Source organism: Euprymna scolopes, chromosome 30 (assembly GCF_053919585.1).
Source record: "Euprymna scolopes isolate OS-2025 chromosome 30, ASM5391958v1, whole genome shotgun sequence".
Lineage (NCBI taxonomy): Eukaryota > Metazoa > Mollusca > Cephalopoda > Sepiida > Sepiolidae > Euprymna > Euprymna scolopes.
Window position 1 is genome coordinate 92,570,685 of NC_136511.1, and position 25,755 is coordinate 92,596,439.

Below are 25,755 nucleotides of genomic sequence, written 5' to 3' on the forward strand. Positions count from 1 at the left end.
AGACAAGTCTGATTTTATTCGCCTTTATATTCCGGCGCCTTAAATGGACACAATCATGTGTCTTTTTAATGCGCGTTTTAAACCAAATTTAGTATTTCGGTCCTCCGTACTTACAAAACGGAAATTATTCACTTATAAGTGTAGTACTTACCAACACAACAAACGCCCTCATGTTTGTGCCTTGTATAGGCATGCGCGACAACAAAACTTGGGTTTTTATAAGCGGAAGTCTCGAGGTTGTCAGGAATCTACAGGCGCATGCGCAAGAGAAGGGATTGAGATAGTGGTATAAAGGCAGGTCGAGTGAGAAGGTTGTTGTTGTTGTTGTCATTGGACGTTACAGTGACGCGTGCGTTAGCAGGTGATTAAGAGGCGGTTTATTTTTGTGTCAAGTCGTGCACCTCGGTGAAGGTCATATAAATCGTTCACCTCGGTGAAGGTGAAGATCATAAGCTATTTTGGCAATTTCATTTTGTCTCTTTTCCTGGACAACTATGGCTGGGGCAAAGTTTGATTTAAAACTGATAACCGAATTCGACGGATCCACTTCTGTTGTCGACTGGGTCGAAAGGGTTGAGCTGACCTGCAACCTCTGTGAAGTAAAGGGGGTGCATACCGTGATTCCCCTGAGATTGGCTGGAGGCGCCCTAAGTGTATATCAGCAACTGAGTGCTGTGGAGAAGGCTGATATTACCTGTATAAAAAATGCTTTATACAAGGCATTTGCCATGGATCCCTGTACGGCCTACGAAACATTTGCCACTAGGAAGCTCATGCCAGGAGAAACCGTGGACGTCTTCTGCGCGGAGCTGAAGAAACTTGCAGTTCTATTTGGCAATGGAGTGTCAGAGCAAACATTGGCGTATGCGTTTGTGGCCGGCCTTCCCACCCATGTTAAGCAACTGTTGAGGGCTTCCACCAGCATATCTGTAACGCCCATGGAACATTTGTTAGAACGCGTTCGAGCCATTATCAGAGATGAGGAGGACCTGAGGGAACCGGTTGTAATGATGGCGCAGGCAGCCAAGACTAACGCTGAAAAGAGTCCCAGTTTGAGACCCACGACCAATGGGAGATGTTTCTGCTGTGGCCAGCGAGGCCATATCGCAAGAAATTGTACTAACAAGGGGCGGGGGCGCCCGCGCTGTTTCCAATGTGGTAGCTATGGACATTTATCCCAAAATTGTGTGGGAAATGCATCAGGGGGCAGGATGTCAGCGCCGCCCTGTTCCCCGGACAAGATTTAATTGAGGCGCAACCGACAATAAATGTGTACGTGGACCAAGTGCTTTGTTCAGCTCTTCTCGACTCCGGGTGCTCACACACCATCATGAGTGCCAAGTTGTGTCGAAACTGGACAAAGCAGAACATCAAAGTAACCACAATAGGTGGCAATACGCAAGCTTGCTGTGGAGCTGGAACTGTCAAAGTCCACACAGACTCTGGTGTGGCCGCAGACATTAATGTGCTGGTGATGCGAGGGGATTTGCTGGGATTCGATGTACTGTTGGGATATGATGCTATTAAGGCACTGGGGGGAGTGGTTATCGGAAGAGATGGGACTGTGCGATTTTTGGAAACCCCAGTGTGTGCTGCAGTTAACATTGATCGGCCTGATTTTAAGGTGGACTACGACCCTCACCAAAAAGCATGGACTGCATCGTGGAAGTGGACAGAAGGAACGGCGCCAACCGAACTCAAGAATAGCATTGCAAAGTACTCGATACCCGACGAGGCCCGTAATGAATACGAGAAGGAACTTGAGGCATGGATCCAGGATGGATGGTTAATCCCCTACCCCAACAAGCTGGGACCACCCAAGGGTCTGATTCCCTTAATGGCGGTAGTCCAGCATAACAAATCAAAAGTTCGTCCGGTGCTGGACTATCGTGAACTCAATAGATACATTAAGACGTACATTGCCGATGCTGACGTGTGCGCCAACAAGCTGAGAGAATGGCACCAGAAGGGCTCCAATGTGTCTATAGTAGACTTGCAGAAGGCTTATTTGCAGGTGCGAGTGGATGAGACATTGTGGCCGTTCCAGACAGTGTGGTTCCGGGGTCAGAGGTACTGCCTTACTCGGCTTGGCTTTGGGCTGAATGTGGCACCGCAAATCATGAAGACCATCGTAAATGCAGTGTTGTCCCAGGAAAAGACACCTGAGGACGCAACATCGGCCTATATTGATGATGTGTATGTCAATGAAGACGAACAATCTGCGTCGCACGTCAGAGAAAAGTTAGCTCAATTCGGGTTGGAGTGCAAGGATCCCGAACGTCTGAGGGATGGAGCACGGGTATTAGGATTGGACGTTTGCGGGAAAGACGGTACCTTACGATGGAGGCGTGGCAGTGAGATTCCAACCATCCCTGATGTTATTACGCGGCGGACTATTTTTTCCTTGTGTGGGAAACTTATTGGTCACTTACCAGCGTGTGGCTGGCTCCGAGCAGCTGTGGGCGTCATCAAACGCAGGGCAAGTTTAGTAACTACAGGTTGGGATGATGTATCTGATGATGCTCTTCTAACTCTGATGACGACAGAAACCCTAGAGAGAGTTAACAAGGAGGATCCTGCCCGTGGAGAATGGTGTGTCGATGGGGACACTGTGAATGTGTGGGTTGACGCTAGTTCTTTGACATTGGGAGTGTTATTGGAGCAACGTGGAAATGTAATTGAAGACGCATGCTGGCTGCGACCCGTGAATGATGCTCAACACATCAACCTGGCGGAACTGGATGCTGTTGTGAAGGGTTTAAATCTGGCACTGCAATGGCAGTCGAAGAAGTTACACTTGTACACGGATTCTCTCTGCGTCTACCACTGGGTGTCCGACACTCTCTCGGGACGAACAAGAGTCCGTACTAAGGCAGCCAGTGAGATGTTAATCCGGCGAAGGCTAAACACCCTGAAAAGTCTGGTATCAGAATATGACCTGTCGGTGAGTAACGCTCGTGGCATCACACTGTAATCGTGCAGACCAACTAACCCGTGTGCCTCACAAATGGTATGAAGCTGTGAAGACAGGCGTGGAGTTCACTGCTCGATCTTGCGCAGTTGGCGCGATTAGCTCATGCCAAATACAAAGAATTCATGTGCAGAGTGGACATCCAGGTATCAAAAGAACTTTGTATTTTGCGAGGCATGTGGACCCGGCAGTGACAAGGGCGGATGTCAGGCAGATCATCAAGCACTGTGAGGCATGCCAGTCTATCGATCCTACACCTGAGCAATGGCAGAAGGGGCGATTGGAAGTTGAGCATGTGTGGCAACGATTAGTGGTAAGCCCTTTCTAACTCTTATCGACTGTGGACCCACTCGTTTTGCGGTGTGGCGGCAAATGACCAGGCAGGACTCAGCGAATGTTGTCCGCCAACTGTCATCTATCTTTTCTGAGTGAGGTGCGCCGGAAGATATATTGACGGACAACGATGCTGCTTTTTGTAGCCACCAAGTTCGGCAGTTGTTGAATGAGTGGGGTGTCCGACTACGACTGCGATGTGCTCATGTGCCATCAGGGAATGGCATTGCTGAGAGGAGCCATCGCAGCATCAAGAGAATTGCTGCCAGAAAGCAATGCACCATTACGGAGGCCACGTATTGGTATAACATCACACCAAAGGATGGGAAGACACTAACAACAGCACCGGCCAATGCCATACACAAATACCGTGTTAGGATAAAGGGCATTGACACTGTCCAACCAATCGACGAAGAGAGTCATAACAAATACAAGGTAGGGGATCCAGTTTGGGTTAGACCCCCTGGAAACCGGTGCACCACCAAGTTCAAGCGAAGACGAATATCTGGAGTGGTCAGCCAGCAGTCGGTCCTTGTTGATGGAACCCCACGCCATGTGCGCGATCTTCGCCCGGCTAGTGAAGTACATCCCACAACTACAGAGAGTGATGAATTATCAGATGATGAACTGCTAATGAGTGAGGTCACCGAGCAAGAGAGTGGTAGTTGTAGTTCGTCTGATCAGGCAGGATCAGAACCAGAACCAGAACCACACCCAGAACCAGAACCAGAACCAGAACCAGAACCTGAATCCGAGAGTGTAAATACCACCCTTCGCAGAAGCCAACGAACTAAGAGGCCAGCCCCGGAGTGCACTCTATGTGATCATCAGATTAGGGGGGAGTGTAGTACTTACCAACACAACAAACGCCCTCATGTTTGTGCCTTGTATAGGCATACGCGACAACAAAACTTGGGTTTTTATAAGCGGAAGTCTCGAGGTTGTCAGGAATCTACAGGCGCATGCGCAAGAGAAGGGATTGAGATAGTGGTATAAAGGCAGGTCGAGTGAGAAGGTTGTTGTTGTTGTTGTTGTCATTGAACGTTACAGTGACGCGTGCGTTAGCAGGTGATTAAGAGGCGGTTTATTTTTGTGTGTCAAGTCGCTCACCTCGGTGAAGGTCATATAAATCGTTCACCTCGGTGAAGGTGAAGGTCATAATAAGTTTTTATTGTTAAACAAAAAAACCAGTTGACCGATTTTTGAATTTTTTTATTCTCTTAATGAAATACATGAGTTTTTGATTGATATATTCTAATACTTCTTTATCGACTAAATTTTTTTTTTTTATATCTAAAAAAAAAAGGAAACATTATATGAAATAGAAAAAAATTGTTGTAAGCATCCCATATTTACTTGACATTCTAAGCATAACATAAGCTTCCACTTAAAAAAAAAAAAAATTCAACGTGTTTTTTTTTAAAAAAATGTTTTACACTTTGGACTTTACAGGTAAATTTCCAAAAAATGTCTTTTTTTTGTTTTAAATTACAATATATTATTTATTGATCTTTTATCTTCAATTTGTGATATATAAAACTTTGGTATATGAATTATTAAAATTTCAATAGACATTTCAAAATGGGGGGGGGGTTAAAAAAAATGTTTGTCCAAAATATTATATTTGGTTTATTAGATAGAGCATAAAATTTCACATTAACCCTGAAAATATCGTAAAAATTGAACCAATAGAAAAATTTTGATAGATTTTTAAAGTTTAAAAATTGAAAAATATTTAACTTGTAAAATTCAATTGTGTAGAATCAAGAATGCGCTTACCTTCCCTCTCCACCATTATGGACCATTTAACTAAATTCAGTAGCAATTAGTGGTATGCTAATTGCCATTGGCCCAGCCTACAATTAGTCAGGGATGGTGGATTGTTCTATCTTGAGGCGCCTGATTGGCTAAACATGCCAGGAGCGGCAGGTGCCACTCTACAAATGCCAGCTGCTCTGGGATTAAGGGGTTTTACTGTTCTAGACTTCTGTCAGGAACTACACTCTGTCAATTATCGCATGCATTCAGCACAACATCTTCATTGGGTTAGCTAGCTCACCCTAGCAATATTCTACAAATTGATTTCATTAAAAAAAAAAAAAATGGCTGCATGAAGACGCGCCGGCACTTTGTAAACACTGTTTTTAAAAAATAATATTTCTATTATTTTTTAAACAACTCTAATAGTTTATTTTGGAAGTATATTCAATAAAGAAAATAAACAACCCATTTTAAAAAGAGAAATTACGAGTTTTTTTTATTTTATTCGCAGTTTTGTGTGAGGAGTGTCAAGAATTCCCTAAAAATTCTGATACACCTACTACATCTTTTCTATGAGAAAGAGGTTGCAGGGAAGAGAAAAGGACATCTCCTATGAAGCTACAAAGTCTATTTTGAACTCTATCAAGGCAGGATAAGTCCTTTCTAGCAGCTCCTGCTCAGATGTGGCAACAGTACTCCATCCTTGGACGTACCTGGCTCTTATATAGATAGAGAATTGCATCAGCAGTGGGATATCTACTGGATTGATAGAAGGATCCCACCATTTTTCCAACAGTCTTGGCAACAGATTTAATGTGTTCCATTTAAGATCAGAAGTAAAGGTCAAGCCCAGAAGCTTGTCGAAATATATATATATTCATTAAAAACAAAATATGAAAATGAGATTCATAATTGTCTAAACTGGGCGAGCGCCATTTCAAAACCAAAAAAAATAAAAATTTACCAAAATATAATTGTAAAAACATTTATTGAAAAGTTTGCGTACGAAAATATAATTTTAATAAAACAATTTTGTAATGAAAACAACATTGGATTTTTATAAAATAGTTTTTTTGTTTTTCGAACAAATAAATAATTTTAATGAAATATTTTTTGGAATTAAAGCAACTTTGAAGGGTCAACAACAAATTAATTTAAATGAAACCGAAAAATCATTGTTTAGTTTAATTTTGTTATCTATTTCATACTTCGGTCATAGTTTAAAATACTGATTTCTCCTTTGGATTTTAACAACAGGTGCATGAAATAAAATTGCGTCTCCAGTTTCAGCGATAAAGTGTAGAAGTATGCTCCCCTCCCCTTTTTTTTAAGTCACCAGTTGGAAAAACCATTGATTTTTAACATTATTTACTCGCAATGACTCTGTAAAATTTATTTCTCTAAGGGTTAAGTATTCATCAACTTTTTCATGGACTTGACGTAGTTAGTCTGTTTTATACATAAATAAACTTCGCTCACAGATGAAAACAATGTTATCTCGTGGCCCCTAAAGTTTTGCAACAGTGCAAACAGATAACTAATCATGGGCCTCAAAGTTTCAAAACAGACAGACAGCACCTATGTATGTGACGGAATAAGAAAACTCATTAAGATAAAAATTCTCTCTAAAGTAGTTAATAAAATTCTTGTACATCATATTAAATATGTTATGAAAAGTTCTATAGCGTTTTTATAATAAATTTTTGACAGCATTAATCTCACTTCAAACAAACAGTTTAACTTAAAAATATGAAAGAATCGTAAATCTAAGGTATTTTTTAACGATGTGATTTCGATTCCGATCCCCCCCCCCATACACAATTCTTACGATTAACGATTCCAATTTGGGAATCTTGCTTCCTCGCCCAAGCAACAGTTTTTCTTCTTTATTCTGTCACAATTTCAATCCCAGAGCCATTCCATCTACTAGAGCTTCCATCAGTTTCGCAGTCAATCCGTATGCATTGACATGTTTTCTAACTCTGCAGTTACCTTCATCTCGTCCACCAGTATATCGTCGATATAAGAGCAGGTGGCTCTGTTAACCACTTTTTTCTTAGCCAACACACTCTTGAGTACTCCCGTCATGATCTTTGGCATGGAATTTAATCCAAACCCCAGCCTGATCAAGCAGTAAACTCAATCCTTATACTTGACCAATTGATAACTCCACAATCTCTTGTCTCCATGAATTTGGAAGTATGCAATTTTAAGTTTACAATTTTCATGGCTGTCCTTATTTTCCTCCACTCTCTCGTAACTTCTTCACATGCCACATACTTATTTAACCCAGAAGATATCTCACTACTGATGCAATTCTCTATCTATATAAAAGCCAAGTACGGCCAAGGATGGAATACTGTTGCCATATCTGGGCAGGAGCTGCCAAAAACAGCCTATCATGCCTTGACAGAGTACAAAATAGACTTTGTGGTTTAGTGGGGGATGCCCTTTTCTCTACCCTGCAACCCCTCTCCCACAGAAGAGACGTTGCGAGCCTATCCTTGTTTTATCGTTATTTTCATGGCAGGTGCTCGTCTGAACTCCAATCCCTGGTCCCCCCTCGCCAATCTTTCACGAAAAACACCCGTCTAGCTGAATCCACTGTGAAAAATTTTCCCCACTCTATATCTGTGCCTGAATCAAAACGCGGATTTCATGAGCAAAGCTTCTTTCTTGGAGCTGCATGCCTGTGGAACTCTGTTCCGTCTGCCTGCTTCCCTCCGGACTACAACTTGGATGTCTTCAAGTCTAATGTTAACAAATTCCTAATGAACCGCCCCCCTAATTAAACACTTCATAAAATCTCCTCACTAACGTAATGTACTTGCAATAACCCTTATCCCTGAGTGGCTTCCGGGCCTTGATAAGTGGTGATCACTGTGTAAAAAAAAAGAAAAAAAAAAAAAGTCCAACACTGGTCTGACTTTATTCTTGGTTGGTTAAACTACCGCCATGAGTGGTAGAACTCCTTCAACCTTCCCTGACCGTGGGATCAAAATCTTTTCGTCAATCCACCTCTCAAATTCCCTCTCAAAATCTGGTTTCACCTCTTCTCTTAGCGTGCCTTCGTAACAGCCAACTTGATTTGTTAGCATGGGCGGTCTTGCGATCCATCACCACTCTGTTGTCCACTTGTTGCTGTCGAAATGGGCTCAGAAGTCCATCATCGCTACTTGCTCTTACCACATCCTGTTTTCCAAACTTCACTTGTCCCTTCACTACTGTAGCTCCTCCCAGTAGGTCTATGACATCTAGGCTCAGTATTATGTTAATTCCCATGACGAGCTGTTTCAGTACAATCACTTAAACTTGCAGAGGTACATTCGTTACCATGATCTTGGTGATGGCCTCTCCACAACACCTCACCTGCCTACCATCATCCACTTTGACATTGCTACCTCCCTTCCAACATTTGGCAAGTATCGTCTTGATGAGCATAGTTGTGCAGCCGGTGTCCACGAGAGCCTTCTTCCCATTGACAGTTACCACTACCTGTGGCAACCAACTCCATATCACCTACCCATTGAACAAGGGTTGACTACTGGTGCAATAGCTATTTTGACAGTCCCCTTGAGGCCTTGTCCCACGTATCCGACTAATCCCGCCAGTGGCCTTATCTCAGCCGCATACACAGCAACCGACTCTCCAGTCCAGGCAACTCCTCACCTTGTTATAGGCCTCAAAAGAAATCTTCAGAAAATGTAGTCTTCAGGCCTTTCTCGATGATCTCAGAATCAGTCTGGTCTCTCTGTCTATCACCAACACGTTCCCCTCCAGATACAGCAGAATTAAAGAGGATATGTCTTCGATTTTCTGTAACTTTGCGATCAGCTTGAGTTTGTTAAGCCATACGACCACATCACCTTCCTCCGTGAACGGTCATAAAATGTTGCCACTTATCTTCACTATCACCCATGATTTTTTTTTTTTTTCCTGAAGAAGAAGCATCACCAAAATAGCTTAAGCTTTTAAGATCAGGCCTTCTCCACCAAGTTACTATCCAATTGTGGTTCCAGGAAAAAAACCAAAAAAAAACCGGAGGCTTTTTATGCAATCCAGCATGTTAATTTGCATATGTAACATGTGAAATCTTGCAACTTCATGATACTTTCCTGTTATCGAAACTGATAAAAGACACCATCTTCCCTCATTACACTTTTCTTTCCAATTCATGACCGAAGGAAGGTAAGTCATTTTACTACAAGTAGGATCACTGGATTACATTGGATAACAATCGAATTGCAATCCGAAAGTTCTCCAGTTCCTGAATCAAATGGAATTTGGCAATTGGATTAGCCCAGGATCGATCTGAAATTACAATCTTAATAAAAAATAAAAGGGTCACAAATCCATAAGAAGCAACCAATGCTACTATAGTCCTTTATAGCCTTTTCCTTTTATTATTTTTTACATAGAAGTCACCAGTTATCAAGGCCCAGAGGCCACTCAAGGATAAGGGTTAATGTACAGAAGTCAATGGGACAATATTGTGTAGTTTTTTACGAGTGTTTTTTGTGAAAGTTTGGCAAGGGGGGGGGACCATAGATTGGAGCTCAAATGAGCACTTACCATGAAAATAACGATAAAGCAGAGACAAACTCGCAACATCTCTTCTGTGGGAAAGAGGTTGCAGGGAAGAGAAAAGATCATCCCCCACTAAGCTAGAAAATTTATTTTGAATTTTATCAGGACAGGATAAGGGCTTTCTAGATTATTTATAATTATTTGATCTTTTCAACTTTGAAAAATATTGAAATTTTTATGGGCCTACATTTATTTTGTTTAGTTTTCGTAACATGAAATATAAAAAAAAACATTTCCTTTCATATTTAATAAAACCTTTCATTATGCAAGTTCTTTTAAAAATGAATAAGTATAGAAAATTTAAAAAAAATAGGACTTATTTGATTTTTGCTAGATTTTTAAAACATTGATATGTTTACAGCTTCAAAAATATCACTACATAGGAATGTTGTTTAAAAGCGTTGATAACACGATTTTAGTCTCGCATTTTCATTATGTTCGAATGCTGTAAAAAAATTTTTTTTTTATACTAGCAGTTTATTTGAAGCTTTTTCTTTTAAAATGGTAAAAAAGTTAAGATGATAATATTAAATTAATTGCAGTTACATTGTGTTACATATGGGGTGCACCTAATATTCACAAGTGTCGAAAGTAGTTTCTTCAAAATATTTTAAAAGCCGTTCCTTTAATTTGAGTATATGATGTTCTTCTGCAGTGACGACTATTAACTGGGTCAAAGAATAACATTTTGCCTTCTACATGATAATTACTTTGTCTAGATTCTCTTGATTTTTCCTAACATTGGTAGAACTTACTTTGTAACCTCAATTTCCACATGTGTAGCAACAACTGCAAGTTTTTTTGTAATGACCTTCAATGTTGCATGTGACTGACCACAATGGACAATTCTTGCTTCTAGTAGCCTTATCAATTTTTGAAACATGGCTGGGTCCACTACATGCACAATATTTCCCTTGTTGCAGATTTGATTTTGGTTGGGTGCACAAATCTTGCTTTATTCCTTGCATATTTTATGTATTGTTGCGAGGTACATGATAGGAACAAGACATAACAGAAGATGAGACATTTATATACAAGTGTACACAGTGACGACAATTACTTGTGATTTCATATTATGAGAGATGTGAAGAGATGACATAGTGGACAGTTAACACTTTGGAATGGGTTCTCATACAAAATTCAATTACAAGATGAATCACAAAAACATTACCTTTCAGTGGATGACAAAGACAAAGGCTTACTTATAACATGAAGACATTTATTCCAGCTGGATGAGATGATGATCAGGTATTCAAATGCCTTGCAGAATTACATTGTCTTGTCTCCCTTTCTGGTTCGCTTCTAAAAGCGGTTTCGGCTAACTCACTCTTCTGACTTTAACTGTAAACTCCGAACCCTCTGACTGACCCTCTGCCTGACTGACTAACTTAACTGAATATATTATAATCTATCTTTTTTTGTAACGTCAAAAACGTGCTCAACCATGTGATGGTCTTGTGGATTTACATACATGTAAATCTAACACGTCTTTGGCAACACAAAGAATATTCCTAAATTGATTTCCATTGTCCTAACTCTGACCCAATTAGTTGTATCATTATTTCTAACACAATGAACAATGATCCACATTCCTATCATCGTATCTAAATTGCAATATGTATTCTTTTTACTTTGGATTGCTGGGTTCGATTCTAGCCTTTTCCTTTAATAAATATTTTCAATCCTGTTTACTTTGTTTCTCTAGTTACCGGGATCTGTTCCCTTCCATATACAACATTTAGTTCCAGGTGATAGCTGAAGTGCATTTGAATGTATAAATGCAGCCTGGTTCTACACACTTGTGAAATTGTGTAGTGATGTTTGGAAGGTTAGCAAGAAATGTTCTAATACAAATACCATGAGCCAGTGTCATCTTACTTGGTTTCTGTGCACAAGAACAAGTTCTTATTTAACTGCCAAACGTTTGATTTTAGCAAAAAGATCGGTTGCAGGTATTATGGTAATGTCTGTTAATCTAATAAATCTTGTTTCAGTTCTTCACTATAGAAGTGCAATTACTGTTTGGAACTCTGCTACCAGTTTTGAACATGTCCTATTGTTTTTGGAAGGATTTTTATTCTTCCAGTGAGGCATCTATGCCTATTTAAGGTGAGTCTTTAATTTATGTGATTGTTCGTATGCACCGTTTTGTCATGCATTTGTAGTTTCTAACCTAGTATGGTTGCGAGAGCATCTATCAATGGAGCAACTAATTATAATCAAGTTTTTTTTTTTTTTTTTTTTTACATGGTGGTCACCACTTATCAGTTTGTGTTTTGATTTTAGTATTGACCAATTTTTACATGAATTGCTACTGTTGACTACTTTTATTGGGTGGTCTCTTTAGGTGTGAATTCTACTTCCATCATAGAAATAGAAAAAAAATATAACTTGGTTGCCATCGAATCAAAATCAAAACATATGCCAGCCCTAATCATTGTTTCATCTATCATTAGATGGATAAGAAAACTTTAAATTGAACTGATTTTGATATATAAATGTATATTTGCAAATCCATATAAGAGCACTTTCAGTTTACTTACACTTGCCAAGTTCCAATTTTCTTCAATTTTGACCCCTTAACAACTACTTACCAGCTTAAGACTAAACTGAATTTGTTCCACAGGTCCAAATCCCCTATATATCAATTTTCAAGTCTGTAGACCAAAAATTGACACAGGAGTCTGGTAGAGACCATTCCTCAGACAGACAGATATGGTCACTTATATAGAGAGATATTAGTTTTTTTCCTTGTTTTGTTTTTCTGCCTTTTTACATATTGCTACCGCATTATATTTGTCTTCTTTCATATTATCATCCTTGAAATACATTTTAATTTTATAAATTTAATGCGGTTATAATTTTGTACTGACGAATTTGATTTTATGCATAAATATATCCATAAAAAGATAAACCAGTGATTTGAGAATTTAATTTGAAAATTTTATATTACAGAAATTCAAAAATAATGTAAATGGTAATAGGAGGTTCAGAGTTGAGAGCAGAAGTACACAGAGATTCTTATTACTTCTTTGACTAACATGAAACAGACTGCTAGTACATTATTTGTCTGTGTGCGCGAGAGAAAGGAAAACTACTTTCCACAGTTGCATAGTGTTCCTTATTCAGCAAGAATTGCAATCTCACAAACACTCATAGGGAGTGGAGAGATTGGCATGAAAAGAGTAGAGGGAGATCAGTTTCTAAAATAAGAAATCCCATTAAAGAATTCAGACAGAATTCAAGTGCCTCTATGACCCAATTCTTCTTGCATCACAGTGACACACTTATTTAAGAAAAATGGAGTTATGGTCAAATTACAACTGACAAACATATTTCTCAAATAGAAATACATGACGTTTGCTTGTGTGAATTTTGAAGGAGAAAAAAAACATTTTTTTTTTTTTGTTTTATAGATATGTGGAAAGCAATTGAACAGTTTAAATAAATCAAAACATAGGATTTGAATAAATTTACAGATAATTGTTTTTATCATTAGCAGTGTTATGTGACATTAGTCAAACTGAGGATGCCAAACTTCACCCAACCAACTTTAGAAAGTTTCTTCAATTCAACTTAACTGTTTCTATAATGACATCTCAGCACATGGCTCTTGGATTAATAGTAGAAGGGTTTACTATCTAGAGCAGCATTTCTGTTGTGAAGGAACATAACTGGCTATACACCGGTTACAAACTGTATATATATATTGGACTGTTTGGCAGACAGCGGCAGACAGCGGCAGACAAGCAGTCGCAGTAAGACGGATAGTCTTACGTGTTGATTATCAGACTTTCTTCCCCATACTTGTTACTATGTACTTCTATTTACCTTAGGCGAGCAGCCTTACGTTTCTGTATTATAAATAAACCCCATTACACATACCACTCGGTGTAACTCACGTTTGTCTTTATTTCCTAAGTATTTAGGAATATAACAATGGCGACGAAAGGATGTTCTTTCTCTTAACAGAGATAAATTACCGTACCAAGGACTGTGTACAATGCAAGGATTTTTTGTTTTACGAAAAAAACAAACTACACAAGGATTTTTGACCACGTGCGTCAATGAATTTAAAAATTTTTTCCTACCTAAAGTAGCGAAAAGTACGGATTTTTCTTCGTAAAGAACTCACAAGAAATTATAGAAACATGTTCAAGGTAAAGTGGAATTTATATTTATTTTGACAAGTAAAAAAAAAAAAAAAAAAAAAAATGGTCGCAAGTTGAATTCGAAACTACACTAAAGGATTACGAGTTTCGAAAGAAAAAATATAAATACAACGACTATTGTACCATTTTATGCCACGTGGGAACGGCAGCCATATATTTTTTTTTTGGGAAAATTAATTGTTTGTTATTGCCTTTATATAAATAATTGGAACTATTTGTCGTGGGAAGTAAGAAATATTTTGTGTATGAACTTACGTTGTTGAAAAAAAAAAAAAAAAAAAAAAAAAAAAAAAGAATTATTTTACAAAGCCTGTTGAATTACTATGGATGAACTTTGTTGAAACGTGTTGTGTCTGCATATTGCTACTAATTTACGATATACGTAAATTTACGATTTTTCTTTGGAATTATTGTGTAGAATTCGAAAAGACATTTTTGTACTAGAAGCTAACATGGAACAATTAGCAGAGTTAACTAAGGCTCTAGCCCTTAGCATCCAGGAACAGACAAAAATGACTCAACAATTTTTAGCGCAACAACAACAACAACAACAAATTCAACAACAACAGCTACAGCAACAGCTGCAACAACAACAAGAAAGAACACAAAAAACTTTAGAGGCACAACAAGAACAAACAAACATACTACAACGACAAATGTCGACACAGCAAAAGAATTTAGAAAAGCTAATTCTAACGTCGACCGGGAAGAAGACTAATTTTTCTGCCGAGGGTATTTCAAATTCACTAACGGAATTTCGTTACTCCCCGGATACTGGTGTTACTTTCCCTGCATACTACAGAAGATATGAAACAATTTTTACGAAAAGATGTTTAGACTGGACCGATGAGGAAAAAGTTACCCTGCTACTACAAAAACTGGGTACTGATGAAAACACCAAGTATGCAAATCTAATTCTACCAAAAAAACCGGAGGAGGTTTCGTTCGAGGAAACAATTAGTACCTTGTCGAAAATATTTGATAAAAGGGATAGCCTATTTCACTCTAGATACAAATGTTTGAACATTCAGAAGGCAGAAGCTGAAGACTATCTAGAATATGCTTGCACTGTGAACTGTTTATGCGAATCATTTAAATTGAATGAAATTTCCGCAGACCAATTTAAATGTTTAATCTTTGTACAAGGTCTCACAGCACCAAGGGACAAAGATATACGTTCACGGATCCTAACAATTATGGAGGCGGATCCTAACATAACATTGCAAAAAGTCACTGAAGAGTGTCAACGTCTGATTAACATAAAGAAAGACAACACTCGCATTGAAGAGAAAAATATTTTTAAGGTGCAGCAAGTAAAAAGGCAAGGGACCACAAGAAAGTCCAGGTTCCAAGAACACAGGATCCTTAAAGGATACAAAGACCCAAAGCTAAAGTGTAAATGTTGTGGTAGTTTAAGACACAACAATAAGACCTGCTGGTTTAGGAACAAAATATGTTATGAATGTGGTCTCAGAGGTCACAAGGGAACATACTGTGCCCAGAAGAAAAGACAAGGGACCGATAATGTAAATACGCTTCGCATGAATAAAGAAAAAAGCTGCGAAAGACGGAAATATGTTGATGTTCGGATAAATGGACATCTGGTTACATTGCTTCTGGATAGCGGTGCAGATATTAGTATTATAAATGAAGATATATGGAAAAGGATAGGTCGACCTGAATTAACGAAAACCAGAAAGACGGCGAGAAGTGTGTGCGGCAAAAGATTAGAGTTCAAGGGAGAATTAAAATGCAAAGTGACATTCGCTAACCAGACTCATAAATCCAAAGTGTACGTCGTACCAGGAAAGAATACATGCCTGTTTGGGGTAGATTGGATTGTCCTGTTTAATTTATGGGAGAAACCCATAAATTCGTTTTGTAACGTTTTAACTGCAGAAAAAGCAAACCAAAGGGAAGACTTCCTGAAGGATTTGAAAACTGAATTTCCCAATGTTTTTGCCGAAGGACTAGGACTCTGTATTAAGACAGAGGCAAAATTTGAATTAAAGAAAAATGCCACTCCAGTATTCAAACCTAAAAGGAATGTGCCTTTTTCAGCGATGGACGCAATCGAAAAAGAGTTGGATAGACTTCAACAACTGGAAGTCATTGAAAAAGTTAACCACACAGATTGGGCAAGTCCAACCGTGTATGTAAAGAAAAAAAATAACAGAATAAGGGTCTGTGGAGATTTTTCAACGGGTTTAAATGACTGTCTATTGGACCATAATTATCCCCTTCCGTCCGCAGAAGATCTGTTCTCTAAGCTTAACGGAGGAAAAATTTTTTCTAAGATAGACCTCTCAGATGCTTACTTGCAAATTAAGATCAGCGATGAATGCTCCAAATACTTAGGCATAAATACTCATAAGGGCATTTTTAAGCTAAAGAGGCTTCCTTTTGGATTAAAGGTTGCTCCTGCTATTTTCCAGCAAATTATGGACACGATGCTGGCAGGGTTGGAATTTTCAATGGCCTACCTTGACGATATCCTAATTAAAAGTGAAAATTTGCAAGATCATAAGAAGCATGTAAAAGAAGTATTCAAAAGAATACAGGAATTTGGTTTTAAATTGAGCCCAGAAAAATGCGATTTTTTTATGAAAAAAATTAAATATCTAGGTCAAATAATCGACAAAGAGGGTCGAAGACCGGATCCACAAAGGACTGAAGCAATTGAAAAGATGCCTGCTCCAGATTCAGTGACAAAATTAAAATCGTTTTTGGGATTAGTTCAATACTATGCAATTTACATCCCTAACATACATAATTTAAGAGCTCCTCTTAACGAGTTACTGAAAAAGGGTGTTAAATGGAACTGGAATAAGGAATGTGAATCTGCTTTCCAAAATATCAAAAGATGTCTACTGTCAGACTTAGCATTGGCACATTTCAATCCAGAAAAGGAACTAATACTAGCAACGGACGCCAGTGATTACGGTGTTGGCGCTGTATTACTTCACAAGTATGAGGATGGTAGGACAAAAGCTATCGCCCATGCTTCAAGAACGTTGGTTGCAGCGGAGAAAAATTACAGCCAAATTGAAAAAGAGGCGCTGTCGATAATATTTGGAATTACAAAGTACAATCGATTTCTCCATGGACGATCTTTTATTTTGCAAACCGACCATAAACCCCTACTTACCATATTTGGATCAAAGAAAGGCATTCCCACACATACTGCGAATCGATTACAGCGATGGGCTGTAACCCTCTTAAACTATCAGTTTAAGATGGAACATGTATCCTCAAAAAAGTTAGGACACGCAGATGCATTATCACGGTTGATCCCTAAAAGAAGCGAAAGTTTCGAAGAAACGGTAATTGCTGCGCTTAAAGACGAAAGTGAATGTACAAGTTCAATGTGTAATATGATACGTGAACTTCCGGTAACTTTCGAAAAAATAAAAAAAGAGGCAGTAAATGACATTTTCATTAAGAAAATGAAAAATCAATTGGGATGGATAAAAAAAAATAAAAAGGTAGATCAAACAACGCCTTTTTCCATCTGTGAAGATGTGCTCATGTATGGTGAGAGGATCGTAATTCCACTAACGTTACAGAGGAAAATTCTGAAGGAATTTCATACAGGTCATCCGGGCATTTCGAGAATGAAATCCCTTATGAGAGGATATGTGTACTGGCCTGGTATGGACAAGGAAGTTGAAAAATGTGTCAAGACATGCAGAGGATGTCAATTAGCAGCTCGAGATCCTCCAGTAAAAACGACGCCATGGCCAAAGACGGACCTACCCTGGTCACGTCTGCATATTGATTATGCGGGACCTATAAATGGTTATTTTTACTTGATTATTGTAGATTCTTTTTCAAAATGGCCAGAAATATTTAAGTTTAGACATCCAACAGCAAAAAACACTGTGAGTGCGCTTAATGAAATTTTTAGCCGTTTTGGAGTGCCAAAAACCTTAGTGAGCGATAATGGAACAGCATTTACTGCTCATGGATTCAAAGAATTCTGTGACTCACTAAATATTCTACATATGACAACACCTGTGTACCATCCACGATCGAATGGGTTGGCCGAAAAATTTGTAGATACGTTTAAAAGGGCACTTAAGAAAAATCTTACTACGGACACAGACGAACAATGTATTCAAACATTTTTAGCAATTTACAGGGTGACACCAAATCCTAATAATAATGTCAATTCTTCCCCGGCTGAGCTAATGTTTGCAAGAAAGATAAGATCTGTCTTCGATAGGCTGCTACCAGAGAAAAAGAAAGTTTTCAAAAAAGAAAACCTTAATACCAAGTGCTTCTCCCCAGGTGAAAATGTATATTTCAAAAATTTTCAAAATGGACGAAATCAGTGGGTTGAAGGTATTATCAAAAAAAGGATTGGGAGCATGGTCTATACCATCCAAGGATTAAGTTTTGTCTGCAAAAGACACAGAAATCAAATACGTCCCAGACTGTCTCCAAATGTGGAAGAGACACCAATGGAAACATTGTGCGATATTTTTGATATACCAAAACCAGCGTATGTACCGCAAACAATGAATATTTCGCCTGAACCGACCATACGGGCTGGACAGAAACCTTTACCCCGGGTAACGCTGACCAGAAGGAAAAGCGCAAGAAAGAGAAAAGTTACCAGGAGATTAAGCCCTGACCCTAAAAGGAAGAGGTATTTAAGCTAAAATCAGGAAGATTTCAGCTTCAGGGGGAGGTGTTGTGAAGGAACATAACTGGCTATACACCGGTTACAAACTGTATATATATATTGGACTGTTTGGCAGACAGCGGCAGACAGCGGCAGACAAGCAGTCGCAGTAAGACGGATAGTCTTACGTGTTGATTATCAGACTTTCTTCCCCATACTTGTTACTATGTACTTCTATTTACCTTAGGCGAGCAGCCTTACGTTTCTGTATTATAAATAAACCCCATTACACATACCACTCGGTGTAACTCACGTTTGTCTTTATTTCCTAAGTATTTAGGAATATAACAAGTACACACTATACATGCTTATCAATCTCAGAAAACAAAGCATAGTTGAGTTAAATAATGTAAGCATATTTGCTCATTTTCTTTTCTTTTTCTTTTTTTGCTGGATCCAGGCTATACTGGATGTCATATTTGAGCTTGAGGTATGAAAGACTTTATGAGAATAGAAAAAGAAAACCCCTAAGGCTACATAAATAACCATTGGCTAACAAAACAAGTTTTTCTGAAAAATGATATGAAATATAAAATTAGCTTATTTCCCGTTAAAATTTTCTTCTTTTTTTTTAGTTGTCTAATTAGATATAATTTGCAATTAACTTACAATTACTTTTAAGTTTGTCCATTCCTCTCAGTTTCTATCAGTCTACCTTATTTTATATTTCGCTTCTTACCAATCTCTCTCTGTTTATAAAGTCAAAGATAACTAAAACTCAAGATTGGGCTAGTTGATAAATAAAAAGAAAATATCATCACAAGCAGTAATACAAGAGATGAAGCGGAAAAGAAAACAATTTAACTCGAGCTCATTAAGTGACATCCACAAATTATATTGAAGCAGGGCTAATCAATATTTGTTTCCTTAAAACTTATAGATTTTAATCACACATACATATCATACATATTAAAATATTCTTTTGTATTGGGATTGAATTATGTTTGAAAAAATTTCATTTTAATTGTTTTAATTAGCCATAAATTATCAATTTACTCATCAAGTCATCCATCTATTACAAAGTTTGAAGCAAGAGCTGTCTCTTCAACAAATTGTACAGTATCGATCTCTTCTAATAATAGCAATTTCAATGAACCATTTGAAACTTTCATCGATATTGTATGCAACAACTTTACTTGATCGTAAACAGATGGGTGGAGATGACACAACAGATGAAAGGTGAAAATGTAAAGGAATCATATCAGTGGAGATACAAGTATATTGAGCGTAGGTAAAAACAAAAACAATCATTGATTAACATTGTCAGATGGATAATTAATAAATTGAGAGTTATAACCATACAAAAATGACAGGCTAAAGTCTGGAGAGGTAAACTGTGGCAGCTGTTCAAGACTTAAAGTATTGCAATGAGAACTTCAAAGCGGAATTTAATGCAAAGAGATGGATGGTGAACAGGAATTGGATAGGAGAGCGTGCAGTATTAAAAAACAAAATGGAGTACCATGAAAAAAAGTTTGAGAAAAATATGAAAAGATGGATTGGAAATAGTATCTTCTTATCCTGGAAGAGTAAGGTAAAACGAATATAAGAAATCGATGCCAATGATTTAGATTGCAAAAAGAAAAGTCAAGCTAGTACAAAACTTTTGAGAATTAAACATAATAGATATGTATGATGAGATAACGAGAAAGAGATGGCAGGCAAAACTATTATTATGGGCATTAAGTAAAACCTACCTGCAGCCACACATCATAGAGAAACTAGATACAGTATATAGGGAAACTTTATTACCCAACTCCATTGGGATTCAGAGTCAATACTAAAAATCATGGCCGCAATTCTAAAAACTGTTGAAGGGCAACATGATTAAAAAAGTCATTGACTCATACATTGCTGACAGCATGATAGATATCACAAAGATATCGGGAGGCAAATAGCAAACCTTCACGTGGTGCCCTCTGTTAATCCTTCGGGAGAACCAATTGCTACATTACGCAACATCTCTGCATATCTCCGGTGGCAGTAAAAGGATAGACCCTCAGCCCCGGAAACAACATGTCGGCCAAATTCAAGATCATCAACTTCAATGCTGAAGGTATGTCCCTACCCAAATCTGACATTTTATTTAACCTGAAAGCAGATGTCCTCTGCATCCAGGAGACCCATAAATTAGACAACCCACCAAAAATACCTGGAATGCACCTCGCTATCTCTCATCAAAGTGTTGTGCACGGGAGTGCTGTTTATATTCATGACAAATCAATACTCAAAGGATGTACTGACTTTACCTCAAGGGGTATCAAAATTTTGCAGGTGAAAACAATTCATGTAACCATCACCTCCGTCTACAAGCCATCACCTGTACCATTCAGTTGGCCTGACAACATCCAAATTGACAATAATGCCAATATCATAATTGGCGACTTCAACAGCCACAGCATGCAGATAGAGAGACCAACAGTTTGTTGCCCAGCTCAGTGGTAAGTTCTTCGAATGGGTCTCTGTTATATGCGTGGGGCTATGTTAAGAACAACCAGGACAGAGATTTTGTTGAAGAATGGGCCTTACACCAAAACCTTGCCATTCTCAATAGGCCTAAGGATAAACCATCCTTCTTAAGCGCTCGCATTTTCATCAGCAAGGCATCAACACAACTTCAGCAATCCACTGGCCAACCGATCCCAAAATCCCAACACCGACCCATCATTGTTGAGATGCAACCAGTAGTTGGATCTGTGCCTACTAAACCTATGGCCAGATTCAACAATCGGAGGGCTAACTGGGAGGGTTTCATGAACAACTTAGAGAATACAATTAATGATGTACCCCCCCGTAGCATCAGAGCCTTCCAAGCTCTTGTGTGGCACATTGCCAAGAAGAACATGCCAAGGGGCTGTAGGAAGGAATACATAACTGGCTTGGATGAGACAAGTAAGACCATCTATGAAAATTATGTACAAGCATATAACAGAGACCCATTCGAAGAGCTGGGCAATAAACTGTTGGCCTCTCTATCTGCAGCCCGTAAAGAGCGATGGATGGAGACCGTTGCAGATCTGGACATGACCCACAATAGCAAAAATGCATTGAAAACAATAAAGAAGCTAAACAGCGATAAAAAACCGGACACTACAGCAGCAGCAGCCTCACCAAACCAAGTTGCTCACCAACTACTTATAAATGGGAAACCACTGCACAGAGAACGAGGTCACGTTAAACAGATGAAAGAGAAGATGGGCGAAGTCCACAAAGAGTCTGATGACATGTTCCCCCCATTTACTGAGGAGGAATTGAAGACTGGAATTAAACATCTCAAGTCTAGAAAGGCATCAGGACTCGATGGTATCTCAACAGAGATGATCCAGAATTTTGGGCCAAGATCTCGTGAATGGATCCTATCACTGTTCAACTCCTGTGCTGCTGGATACAACATTCCCAAGATCTAGCGACAGGCAAAAGTTATAGCTCTTCTTAAACCAGGGAAAGATCCCCAACTACCATCTAGCTATCGCTCTATATCCTTGTTGTGTGTACTGTACAAGTTGTATGAACGCCTCATTCTAGCCAAGATATCACTAATAGTTGAAGACCAGCTTACGGACGACCAGTCTGGGTTCAGGGAGGGGCGTTCATGTGTTGATCAGGTTCTGAACTTGACTCAGTACATAGAGGATGGGTATGAAAGAAAATAATCACAGGGGCTGTATTTATCGACCTCACGGCAGCCTATGACACCATCAACCACTGAGCACTTCTGCTGAAAGTTGGCCAGACCTTGAAGAACAGAAAAATGGTTTCCATTATAGAATCTCTTCTCCGGACTCGAAGATTCTTTGTTGAAATGGATGGTAAGCAGAGTCGGTGGAGGTCACAGAAGAATGGTCTGCCCCAGGGTTCTGTCTTGGCGCCGACTTTGTTTAACATCTATACAAATGACCTACCAGAATTTACAGACATCCGTAGATTCATCTATGCGGATGACACGTGTCTTGCGACACAAGACAAGAACTTTGAAGCAATTGAGAAAAGAATCTCCAGTGCCTTAAAAACCCTAGCCTCCTACTATAAGAAATGGTTCCTCAATCCCAATCCTGGGAAAACAAAAGTTTGTAGTTTCCACCTTAACAACCACATAGCCAACAGGAAGCTGAAGATCCAATGGGAAGGTAAGGAGCTAGTAAATGAACCATATCCAGTCTACCTTGGCATCACACTGGACCGAACTCTCTCCTTCAAGACACACATAGACAAGCTCCGAAAGAAGATCGCGCCTCAAATTAACTTAGTCAACATACTGGCTAACTCAAGTTGGGGAGCAGACCCACACACGCTAAGGACAACATCATTAGCCCTATGTTACTCCACGTCTGAATATGGCGCTGCAGTATGGTCTTGCTCAGCCCATGCTCACCGCATTGACGCAGATCTCCACAAAGCTTGTCGGATCATAATCAGAAACTTAAAAAGCACACCTCTACCAGCCCTATACCGATTAAGTGGCAAAGTCCGCCGGGATATAATTGTGAGAGTTGAGCGTACTAAACAACTCGAAGACCCCAGACACCCTCTCTATGGCTACGCGGAGGTGGCTAGACGACTTGTGTCCCAGCGAAGCTTTGCCACAGTGGAGGAACTACCGGACACTCCTACATCCTCTTACCGGCTGCAGATGTGGAGAGAGGTAGACCCTCAGTCTACAAATATAGCACTGCCAGAGCCCAGTGAAACCTTACCACCTGGCACACACCTGTCCCGTTCGAAGTGGGTCACTCTGAATAGGGCAAGGGCAAAAGTTGCAAAAACTGGCGACAACCTCCTCATGTGGGGTTACTCTACAACTGCTGAATGCCCCTGTGGTGCCCAAGTTCAGACCATCAAGCACATTTTAACATCTTGCCCATTGGGGCCCAACTGCACGGACGAAGACCTCAGTGTTGGTAATGAAACCGCACGCCGCTGGTTGAAGAGATGGAGCGACAAGATATGAATGACAAAGATATTAACCAAATACGTGGTAGATCATCTTCAAAAAAATTGAACTAGTGGCAAAATCACATGGGTCTGAAGTTGAAAAAAAGGAAAAGGGGTCAAGCTAGTATTTGGAGAAGAGATGAGAAAGTACTAAAAGTCATTTGAAAATGGGTTCATAGGCCTTTTTCTAAAGGGTTGCATACAACCCAGTAAGAAATGAAATTAGACCATGAAATCAATAGTTAGCAGAGGAGGATTACAGCCAGCGAAAGTAGTAATTTTTGTACAACATGGCACCTATCTTCAGAGAAAAATGACACTACCACAATTGACAGGAGAAAGAGTCTGTGGCAATTCAATAAATTGTGTATAATACGATTGTATGATCTCTATGTAAACATTTTTGGGGGCAAAAGTTTACCATCATATGTATTAATGTCATACATAAAGTAATACTTAAAAAGTAACATTAAAGTAAATCAATTAAATATTTAGCCAGTATATCTTTTTTCTAATACATTCGAGCACGACCAACATGAGTGTGATGAATAGCCTTGAATATCCAAGTGTGGCTGCTTTGTATGAAACAATTATATAAATACAATACTATTTTCTCTTGTTTCTTTGTATCTATTTATTTTTTACATTATTTCAGGCATATTTTAACCATATTTTTTTCACTTATTTAAAAAAATTATGAAAAACGAAATAGTCTTTTCAGCATATTTAAATGATAATATCACTTCTATCTATAGTAAGGAAATCTCTATAAAAAAAATTATGCTAATTTATTTGGAAGATGGTAAAACTTATCTTATTTTTCCAACCATGCAAAGGCACTGAAAAAAACTGGTCTTGAACCCTAACGCATAGCTAACATTTTAATGTGATAAATCCATAGATCTTACCAGATAACCTATCTGGGAGAGAGAAGACTCTGATACAAAGCCTATGCTTCTGATTCTATGTCACTGCACCGAAGCACTGGAGCAAGGCTTCTCAGTCATAGTTGACAACCTTCTTAAAGCTGGTGGCATTAACGAATTCTCCAGTTTTCAAACCTATATTACCTAAGGTAGTGGTTCCCAACCTTTTTTACATGGCGGCACACTATTCAGCTCTGTTTGGCACATCTATCACAAAAAGTGAATATTTTCTACTCATAAAGCAGTTTTCCAATCAAATAAAAATAAAGACGATCATATAAGGAAAATTTTTATGAATAAAACATATCCTGGTATATATGGTATATATCATAAAATATATCTGGTATAGAATAATAATGGTGAGTGTCAGTGGGACAGTTGTGCCTGGTGCTTTACTATTGCTGCCATATGTGGGCGTATGTGAAACTCTTCTTCAATGTTTTTAAGTCTTTCACGTTTTATTTTTAACTAACCCAGGTGTCCAGCGTTACCCCGATGTTTAGAGGTGTATGTTGAGCAAAAAAAAAAAAAAAAGTGGTAGTAGGCAGGCAGGTTTAAACCCTAACTGCAAAGGAGGAAAGAAACGGGGGAAATAAATAATGATGTGTTTACTGTTGTGTCTATCGCCAAACCGGAAGTGACATAGGTTTAAATTAAGGCTAGACAATCAAAAAGAGGAGATGACTTTCGAAAATATTGGCGAAAAAAGCGACCCCTCCCTGTATAAAATTGCCCAGTTGAGGATGAAGGAATCAATGTTTTTGGCCAATTTTTCAATATTTGTCGTCCAAAGGGCCGCACTTCAAAGCAATACTGATTTTGTGAAAATCCATCACCTGTCGAAAGTTTTAGGCATACATAGATACATTTAAACATACAGGTGAGATTTATATAATAGATGTTGTTTAGGAAAGAAAATCCCAGTTCACATAGGTACAAAGTTGAGAACTGCAGCAAGACTTTGATGGCATTTTTACTTAGGGTTGGATACTCTTCCATAATAGAAATCAAAAAGGTATAATGGCAGTTGTGTGTATTTCAATTTGAGTCCATGATCACTGGAAAGGCTTGCTAATTCTTCCTCTTCACGTGACTCAATATGGGTTGGTTGGTTGTTTTACGGCATGTCAACCCTTTTCAGGTTATTTAATGTTGAATCCAGTTATTTTGAAGAAAAATTTTTAAATAGAATATCTAGAAGTGTAAGCCATTTTTAGTTTCAGAACAGTTTCAGATGGTTCGCTGTTACACACAAGTCCTGGGAGGTGACTTGTTTGTAATAGACAGTTCCACAGAACAAAATATTCTTACCGTGTCGGGACGGAAAAGAACATGTGAAATTGCTCCAGAAAAGGTTTAATATTTATGAAGCAATTCTGGTTTCTG

At 38.7% G+C, this 25,755-nt stretch overlaps 1 protein-coding gene across 4 annotated transcripts in view; it reads right to left on the reverse strand.

The window, feature by feature from the left end:
• Positions 1 to 25,755, reverse strand: part of LOC145254563 (alpha-catulin-like) — a 709,135-nt gene that overhangs the window by 485,335 nt on the left and 198,045 nt on the right. The window lies entirely within an intron of this gene.